The sequence below is a fragment of the Camelus bactrianus genome, chromosome 10, assembly GCF_048773025.1.
Source record: "Camelus bactrianus isolate YW-2024 breed Bactrian camel chromosome 10, ASM4877302v1, whole genome shotgun sequence".
In the NCBI taxonomy this organism is placed as follows: Eukaryota; Metazoa; Chordata; class Mammalia; order Artiodactyla; family Camelidae; genus Camelus; species Camelus bactrianus.
This window is the reverse complement of record NC_133548.1, coordinates 71,996,082-72,004,706: the sequence shown is the minus strand read 5'-3', so window position 1 is coordinate 72,004,706 and position 8,625 is coordinate 71,996,082. Positions and strand designations below refer to the sequence as shown.

The window sequence follows — 8,625 nt, the reverse complement described above, 5'->3', positions numbered from 1 at the left end:
GCCTCAATTTCTTTTGCTGGGGCTGGGGGCAGTCAGCATTTCTGTAGAATCACAGTATCACTGTTTCAGTAGAAAGGCACACGGCATTAAGGTGTCACCTGAGAAAGGCCAGCTGCCTACCCCAGACAGGTCCTCGTGGGATGGCAGGACGCGGTTGCCACCATGTCTAGTCAAGTCACCTATTGCTCCATAACAAACTACTTCAAATTTAATGGCTTAAAACAATCTTCCTGCTCGTGGTTCTGTGGTCAGGAATTTGGGCAGGGCTCAGCAGGGACAGCTTATCTTTGTTCCACATGGACCTCACAGATTCACACAAGGCTGCGGGCTCCCACGTCTGGTGCCTTGGTGCTAGGGGTCAATGAGACAGCTCAGCGCTCGTCCCTGTGTCTTCTCTCTTCATGTGGTCTTTTTCCTGTGGGGCTGCTCTGTCCAGTATGGTCAATGCTATCCACATGTGACTATTCGTATCAAAAATTATATTAATCAAAGTTTTAAAAAATTTTAAAACGTAGTTTTTCAGTCACAAGCCACATTTCAAGTACTCAGTAGTTATGTGCGGCTAGTGGATGCCACATGCAGAGTATCTGGACAATGTGGAGTATTTTCGTCCCTGCAGAAATTTCTATTACACTCCTCTCCAGCAGGAGAACCCAAACTTCTTTCCATGGTACCTAGCTTCTCTCTAATTGACAGCAGAGCTACAGCGCCTTGAGACCGAGGTTTGGGCAACTAGGACACGATTTCTACATCCTACTGGTCAGAGCAATTCACAGAACAACACAGACGTAAAGGGTGGGAAATAGACTCCACAGCAAATAGCAGAGACATGTTGTAAAGGGACAGAAACAGATTATTGAGTGTCATTTCTAACAATCTACCAACATATCAAATCCACCTCTGAGTTCTCTCTAAGAAGTAAGTACTCACAGGTCAGAATCTGGACTCTTTTTAGCCTCTTCTCTCTTTAATCTACACTATTTTTGGCAGTCATAGTCCCTCAAACCTCTGTCTCTGTATCCTCTCTTTCTCCCTTAATTACACGGTAAAGTAAAAACTGCTTACATCCCATTGTCAAACGTCACGATCACTGCCAGGCGTCTGTGGCAGGCTCAAATCCTTTGCCCCTCTCTTGCTTTGCCATACTCACTTCAAAACACAAAAACTGAAGTGATCTGATGAATATGCCTGTAAATTCCCGTCACCAACCCCTTCTACCCATCTACCAGCATCTTTATCCACATACTCTGCCCTCCCCCTTTCTACAACGGACAGACTGTTCTTGTGGACACTCCCCGTTTGTGAGTGGATCAAATCCCCTGTCACTTCTGCAGCTTCTCTTCCTTTCTCCTCCAGCATCCGTTTCCCCACATTTATGCATCCTTTCCATCAGCACACAAACACGTTGACTCCGTATACCTTCCAGCAACTGCTCCATTTCTTTCTTTTTTTTAATTGAAGTAGAGTCAGTTAACAATGTTGTGTCAATTTCTGGTGCACAGCATCATGTTTCAGACATCCAGATACATACATATATTCCTTTTCAGATTCTTTTTCATTGTAGGTTGCTACAAGATATTGACAGAGTTCCCTGTGCTGTGTACTATAAACTTGTTCATCTGCTTTACATGGAGTAGTTACTATATGCAGATCTCGAACTCTGCCCCAGTTCTTTGTATGCATCCACTTCTTACCTTTCTTCTCTCCGGCTTTTGCCAATCATTTTGCCCAAACTGCTTTTGTCAAGGCCATCAGTAGCCTCTTGATACGTCCCTTACCTGAACTATCAGCAGCTTTTTACCCAGTTCATCACTCCCTCCTCCTTGACAAACTTTGCTCCAGAACTCCACCCTCTTCTGGCTTTCTTTTTGCCTCCCTCCATGCATCTCCTATGTTCGTTTCATCTCCTATGTTCGTTTCTTCTCTTCTCACAGATCTAGAGTGCCCTCAGGGATCGGCTTTTAAGACTTCTTTTTTTTTTTTTTTTTTTAAGTCTTTTTTTCCTGAGGGGGAGGTAATTAGGTTTCTTCACTGATTTCCACTTGGAGGAGGTACGGGGGATTGAAGCCGGGACCTCCTGGGTGCTGAGCATGCGCTCTACCACTTGAGCTATACCCTTCTCCCTAGTCTTTTTTTTTTTTTTTTTAATTGAAGTATAGTCTCATCCATCTACACTAACTCCCTAGGCAATTTCATCCAACAGCACGAATTTATATTCCATCCATCTGTTATCAGATCCAAGTTTGTGCGCCCAACAGTGAGGCCAGACATTTGGAGCAGAAAAATATTATTTCAAAGGCCAAGCAAGGAGTATAGGCAGCTCATGCTCAAAAGACCTGCTCCCTGGTAGACTCGGAGAAGCATTTCTCAGGGCCAGGTCAAGGAAGAGCTGTGCGCGGTGAGTGATCAGCTTGTGCACAGTTCCCTTACTGGTTGATGGTGCCATAGCAGGGCGATGTCACAGGGATTAACACCGTTCACCCTCAGGTTCAGCTCATCTGGGGGCCGTGTGCTAGTGTGATCATGTGGGTATCTTTTTCCATCCCATGGGGGTTCAGTATCTTCAGAACAGCTCAGGAACGCATCAGGCACTGTTGTCTATGTCCTTCAGGGAGGAACTAAAGATTCCCTGACTCTGTTACATTGGCTGGTCTATTGTTTAAATTGTTACCAGTTCTCCTGGCCCAACTGCTATTTTTGTTACCACATGTTCACATTCTTTCAGTCCTTGATTCTTGAGCCAGCCTTTTGTGACTCAGGAGGGGCCTGGAAGACTAAAGCTTTTCTACAAACAAGAGGCAGGTGGAGGACGTGGAAGAAGGGGAGGTCTGTCCCAGAAAGGTCCCAAAGGGCCCTGCACAGTTACACATTTGCTGATGGCTTCCCAACGTACAGTTCTAATCCTCACCTCTTCTAAAGTGCATACATCTCAAAATCCCTACAAATTATCTCCTGTTTCATGTGTAATATTCACCCAAACCTTAAGGTTTCCACAGCTGAAGTCCTAGTGTACTCTCTTACAACTCAGTAGTGGCACCTGTAGCCTTCTGTTCCTCAGGCCAAAGGTTTTGTCAACATCTTCAGCGTTTCTTGTTCACATCCTCTGCCCCACCCATCAGGAATGATCGTAGGCTCTCCCTTCAAAAAATAACCAGAATCACCACTTCTTCGGCCTCCTCCTGGGCCACAATCATATCACGTATCCTATGTGGATCACTGTAATTGCCTCTCGATTACTTTCTTTGCTTCCATTCTTAAACTCTAACAATCTGTTCTCAAAACAACAGCCAGAGTTACCTCATTAAGATGTATGTAGTCAGATCATCTGATTCTTCTGCTCAAAACCTTCCAATCGCTCCAAATTTCTCCAAGAAAACCGAAGCCCACGCGATGCACCCATTCCCTCTTGTCTCTCTGACCTCCTCTCTTCTGTTCTCACCTTCACTCAGCCCTGGCAGTCCCACCCAAGGGCGTTCACAGTGGCTGCTTCCTTTGCTGTCTGCATGGCTAAATCTCTCTGCCTTCAAAGCTCAGGTCAGATGTCACCTTCTCAGTGACACTCACCCTAATACTCTGCTTAAACCTATTACCACCCCCTTCCACTAAAGCCTCCATCCCCTCGCACTCTGCCCTTCCTTTACCCCGTGGCACTGCTCAGCTTCTGACATACTATAGAGCTGTGTTTTATGTCGCCCTCTGATAGGCTTTCAGCCCTGTTACAGCCAGCTTCTTTGTCTGTGGTTCCACTGATACGTCTCAAGTACCTAGTACCTTGTGCACTACAGGTGCCTAACAGCTGAATAACTAAAGGAGATTTTAGAAACCTGCATATTTTGTCTGTATCGATATCAGAACCGATGCCAAAATCAACTTAAATACATTATAGAGCAGTTTGATGATCAACATTATTCCAGATGATAAAATTATTTTCTGAAGAGAAATCAAGGCCAGTTCCAGGTCAAATTGTCAAGAAAGGTTAATGACCCTTTCCCCCTCTGCTAGTCTTCCCTCCTTATCTTACTTTTCTTACTTACACCCCATTTCTAAAGACATATACTACATACACTAATTCCTCCCAATGTATTAGTCCACAATGGCTTGACGTCGTACCTCATCAGGAAAATGCCTGTAGTTTTTTTTATTTTCAAAACTCATAGTTTTCTGAAACTAATGTTTTCTGCCTTTCACATTTAGTTGCCTTGTATTTGTGAATATTAGAGCGGTTTAAATGGCAGTTTTGCAATGTGAAATTCTTTTTATTTGAAGGAGTCTTTCATTCTTAATTACCTCCAATAGAATGTGGTGTCGGGAGTCAGAAGGCTCTGTCACTAGGCTATTGATCATCTTATTGGCTCAGTTTCTTCCTCTGAAAAATACAAATAATAGTAGTGTCATCATCACAGAATCATTATGAGAATTTAGTGTGTTAACATATATAGAATCCTCCGAATAGTGCCAGGCCCATAATAGCACCATACAAGGGCTGCTTTTTATTGTTGGTGCTCCAGTTTTGAAATTTAAGTTGTTTACGTACATTCAGATAAAATTCTATGGCTTTTTAGCTTTGGGTACAGATTTAAAGATAAGAGAACACTGTGACATAACAATTTTTACAACGTAGCTTTGCTCAATGATCTGACAAGTCAATTGTATACTTACTATTACATAAATCAACATATATTATACTTAATGTTTACCTGCTTCTTGTCTTATTTCATTCTGAACTTTCTGAGGACAAAATCTGCTCTAATTAAAATTACAGGGGTCCCAAAATACCTAATAGACTATAGTCCATTCTATGGGTGCTTATTAAACATTCAGTGATAATACTTCAGGATTCTCAGAAACAGTATTTAATGTTTTGTTCTGATATTTTGGTAAAGTAAATTGCATTTTTTACCATAATGTCTGTCTAGAAGTAGAGCTTGTGTATACCAATGGTATTTGCAAGGTTAAATCTATTTAAAGCCAAGGACTCATTTAGCCTTTCCTGTGAACATTTTATCCCTTGACAACTAAATGCATTCATTAAAGACAACATAGATTTGTAGCTCTGCTATTTCAAAGCTGAGTGGATTTTTGTTTGATTATTGTATTGATCTAATTTCTTTTAAATGCAAATTTGTGTGGCCTACTTGCTGCAGTGTTTGTTTGGTTTTTTTTTCCCCCTTAAATGGAATAAGTTCAGGACACTGCTTTCTTTCTTTCCCTTTTTTATTCTGGTTCCTTTTTAATCATGTCAGAAAGGCAAATCAGAGAAGAAACACCTTATACAGTCTCTGGGCAGAGTCTGCGCAGATATATGGTGCTTCCCTGTCTATTTCAGGCTAAAGGCAACGTTGTTTCACAAAAGGAGCAGAGCTGGCAAGACAAAGCCTGGAAAACAGGGCACAGTGGTTAAAATTAAAGGAACAGATCCAATGTGGAGTCAGACTGCTCTCCTCTATTACAGAAGGTCTGCCCCTGACCCATCAGAGGCAATAAAAAGGAGTAAGGTTGATGACAGTAGTTATAGAAGTGACAAGGCTGATATTAGTGACATAGCCAGCAAAACAGCCAGTCCTGCCTCCAAGACAGATACCAAAGCAACAGATTCCAATCAAAGCACCTCGACGTAAAGCATAATAATAGGGACTTTATTTACATTTCTTATTAATCATTATACTCTAATCCTGTAGATACCATAATCTCCGTTTCATGAATTAAAAGATGAGTAAACTGAGGTATAGATGGTTGTACACCTTGTCCTAAGACACGCAACTGGTAAGAAGATGTCAGGACAGAACCTGAAACTATTTTCTTGAACCCACACTGCTCTTACAAAATTTTTTCTTAACCAGATTATTGAATTGACTAAAACGCTTAATTCCAAGAAATCATAGTTGGAAGTAGCATAGCTGTGAAACTTCATTTGATCAATGTTTTCTAATTTACTAGGAAAAAAATAGCCTTAGTTCAACATTATAAGGTTATTATCCATGTAAATTATTGAAAAGGGAGCCCTTGCGTCATTAGCTAGAATGCCTCAAAGTTTGAGAATGACTATGTTATTGACCATTTCTGAAGACTGAGTCGCTCAGCTGACTGTAAATTAGAAATATGCTTTCTCTATAGAAAGGAAAACAGCCAATACAGTTTTTACTGCTACTTTGATTTCTCCTTTGCTTTTCTATTATTCAGAGACGCACAATTGATTTTTATCTCCTCTTTTAAATTACCTTAGTCAAGAAACGATGAACCATAGAATTCCTTTAAGACTTTGTGATTTGTTCACATAATTAGAAAATCATTTTGATAACTTAGAAAGAAATGTGGGATGCTTTCTAATCATATTGGACCAAAATGTAAAGTATACTTGGAATGAAAAATGCTAGTAATTGCTTAAAATATTGTTATAAAATAACATAGTAGAATCATTTCTATGTTTAATAAAAAGCTAGTCCACCTAAATTGAAAGCTACCATAAAGGGAATATGGTGATCTAATCTCAAATATCCATGCTCATAATTGAAAAGAGCAATCATGAGGTAATGAAAATTTGCCCGTACCTACGTGGGCAAACACAAATCAGTAATAAAGACACACAGACATTTTTCAAGGAACAATAATTATATCTTGCCTCCAAGGCGCTTTCACGTATTTATCTTCTTTGAACGTGACAGCAAGTACATGAGGTAGACAGACAAGAATCAGTGTTCGCACCTTATAGAGATGGGTGAAGACCTTCTTTAGTCACTGGATTATTAAATGCTAGAAATGGAACAAAACCCCTATTTTGGTTATCTATTTTTGTGTAACAAAAGACCCCCAGATTTAACGGTTTAGAACTACCATTGTGTCTGCCCAACCCCTCCTCCCTTGTGGATGGGGAATTTCAGAAGGGTGTGGCTCTGTGGTTTGTTTCTGATCCTTGAAGTACCAGCTGGGGGCAGCAGCTGAGGATTCAACTTCCAAAATGGTTTCTTCACGCACATGTGCCACCTCAGAGCTTCATGGTATCTTTCTAACTCCGCATCACATATCCTACAGGACCTCTCCGTGTGTAGACTGCTCACACACTTAGTGGTATCAGAGTGGTCACACTTCTGATATGGTGGCTGCCTTGCAAGAGGCAGAAATGGAAGCTGCCAGCTAAGGGTTATGGCTGGGACTGGCACAGTGTTGTTTCTGCTGCTTTTCTTATTGTTGTGATTGGGGATTTCTGTTTGTTTTGTTTTGGGTCAAGGCTGTCACAGAACCTGCCCAAATTCAAGGAGGAGGAGCCAGAGACCCCCTCTCTTAATCGGGGAATGGCAAGGTCACGTTGTAGAAAAATGTGCGGGGTGGGAGATATTGTTGTGGTCACCTTTGGAAAACATAATCTTCCACAAACTCAGTTCTCTCTTAATTTCTATCCAGTGACGTCTCCACTGCACCAAACTGGACCAAAGGAAAAACAACAAAAAAGATTCAACAAATGCCTATGGCTTTAACCTTGCATTATAACGGCTTTTGAATATATCCATCTGGTTAAATTTCTAATACAGCCATGGATTGTAGTATTTTGCACTGCTTTTCCTAGCCACCCTGATTTAATTACGCTTAAAGAAATGGCTCAAACCTACTTTTAATGCAGCTTCTACTGTAAGTCCTTGTGTTGCCGTGATGCTGATGCCCACTCGTCTAACAGGCCCGGCTGGCCCCACACCAGATCTCCAAGTCCACCTGCTGGTCTCTCGCCATTTCCCACTTAACCTTCTCCTTCTGTATTGTCCCCGAGTTTGTTTGTTTCTTTTCTCCTTGTCAGGGAGACTTTACTGTCCTGTCTTCACTTCTTATCAACTTTCAAGGCTTGTAGAAGATACTGTAGATGAAAAATTAAACCATAGTCAATCTAAAAAAGAAATAGAGAATTTTACTGGAGTCAACCTAAGAACCTTCAGGGAGGTTAACCCGGGAGACAGTCTTTCAGAAAGCTCTTAGGACTGTCCTGCCCACTAGAGGTCAAAGCACTGTTGTACACATTCTGAGACAAAGCGTTATACATCAAAGCAACATGCTGACAGTTTACATAGCACATTCAAGGTGAGTGACTGGGTCATCCTGACCCCTTACAGGATTGAGAAAGGAATTTTATCTCCTAAGGAGTTACCTTGCTGGCGCCAGGAGAAAATTGCTCCTTCTAGTTGAGCAGGCATTCCTGTGTCTTCTGAGGTCTGGTTAATGTATAAAGCACACAAACTAGGGGGGAGGAGGCCCAAACGGGCAGAGAAAAAAAATTTTATGTTTAAATTCTTCTTGTCTTGCGATAAAATATGAATTTTATTTCCTCAATAATATTACTCGCCTTCCTGCCAAAGAGACAGAAACCCACACATTCATTAGCGTACAGTGCAGTTCAAAAAGCACGTAAGACCCCTCACCTTCCCTCACCCCCTCTTCTCCCCTACGCAAGCAGACAGAAGTCCCCACGTGTATAAAACCCGATAGAAGGTACGGGTGGGGGGAAATGGCTCGTTAGTGATAAGAACATGAAATAAAAATTACCTTGTAAATTACTGCTCAGAAGCTGTAAATGAGATGTTGCTACAGAAAAGAACAACAGGACACAGCATGAGAGGTAGAGGTTTTTGAGGAAGAAGTTGT

At 41.5% G+C, this 8,625-nt stretch overlaps 1 long non-coding RNA gene across 1 annotated transcript; it reads right to left on the bottom strand.

Annotated features, from left to right (window-relative positions):
- Positions 1-4,201: 4,201 nt before the first annotated feature.
- On the bottom strand, positions 4,202-8,321 carry LOC141578985 (uncharacterized). Its single transcript, XR_012509891.1, has 3 exons — positions 8,132-8,321; positions 7,605-7,843; positions 4,202-4,366 (listed from the first exon to the last, which is right to left on the bottom strand). It is a non-coding gene; the product is annotated as an uncharacterized LOC141578985 (long non-coding RNA).
- Positions 8,322-8,625: the final 304 nt, after the last annotated feature.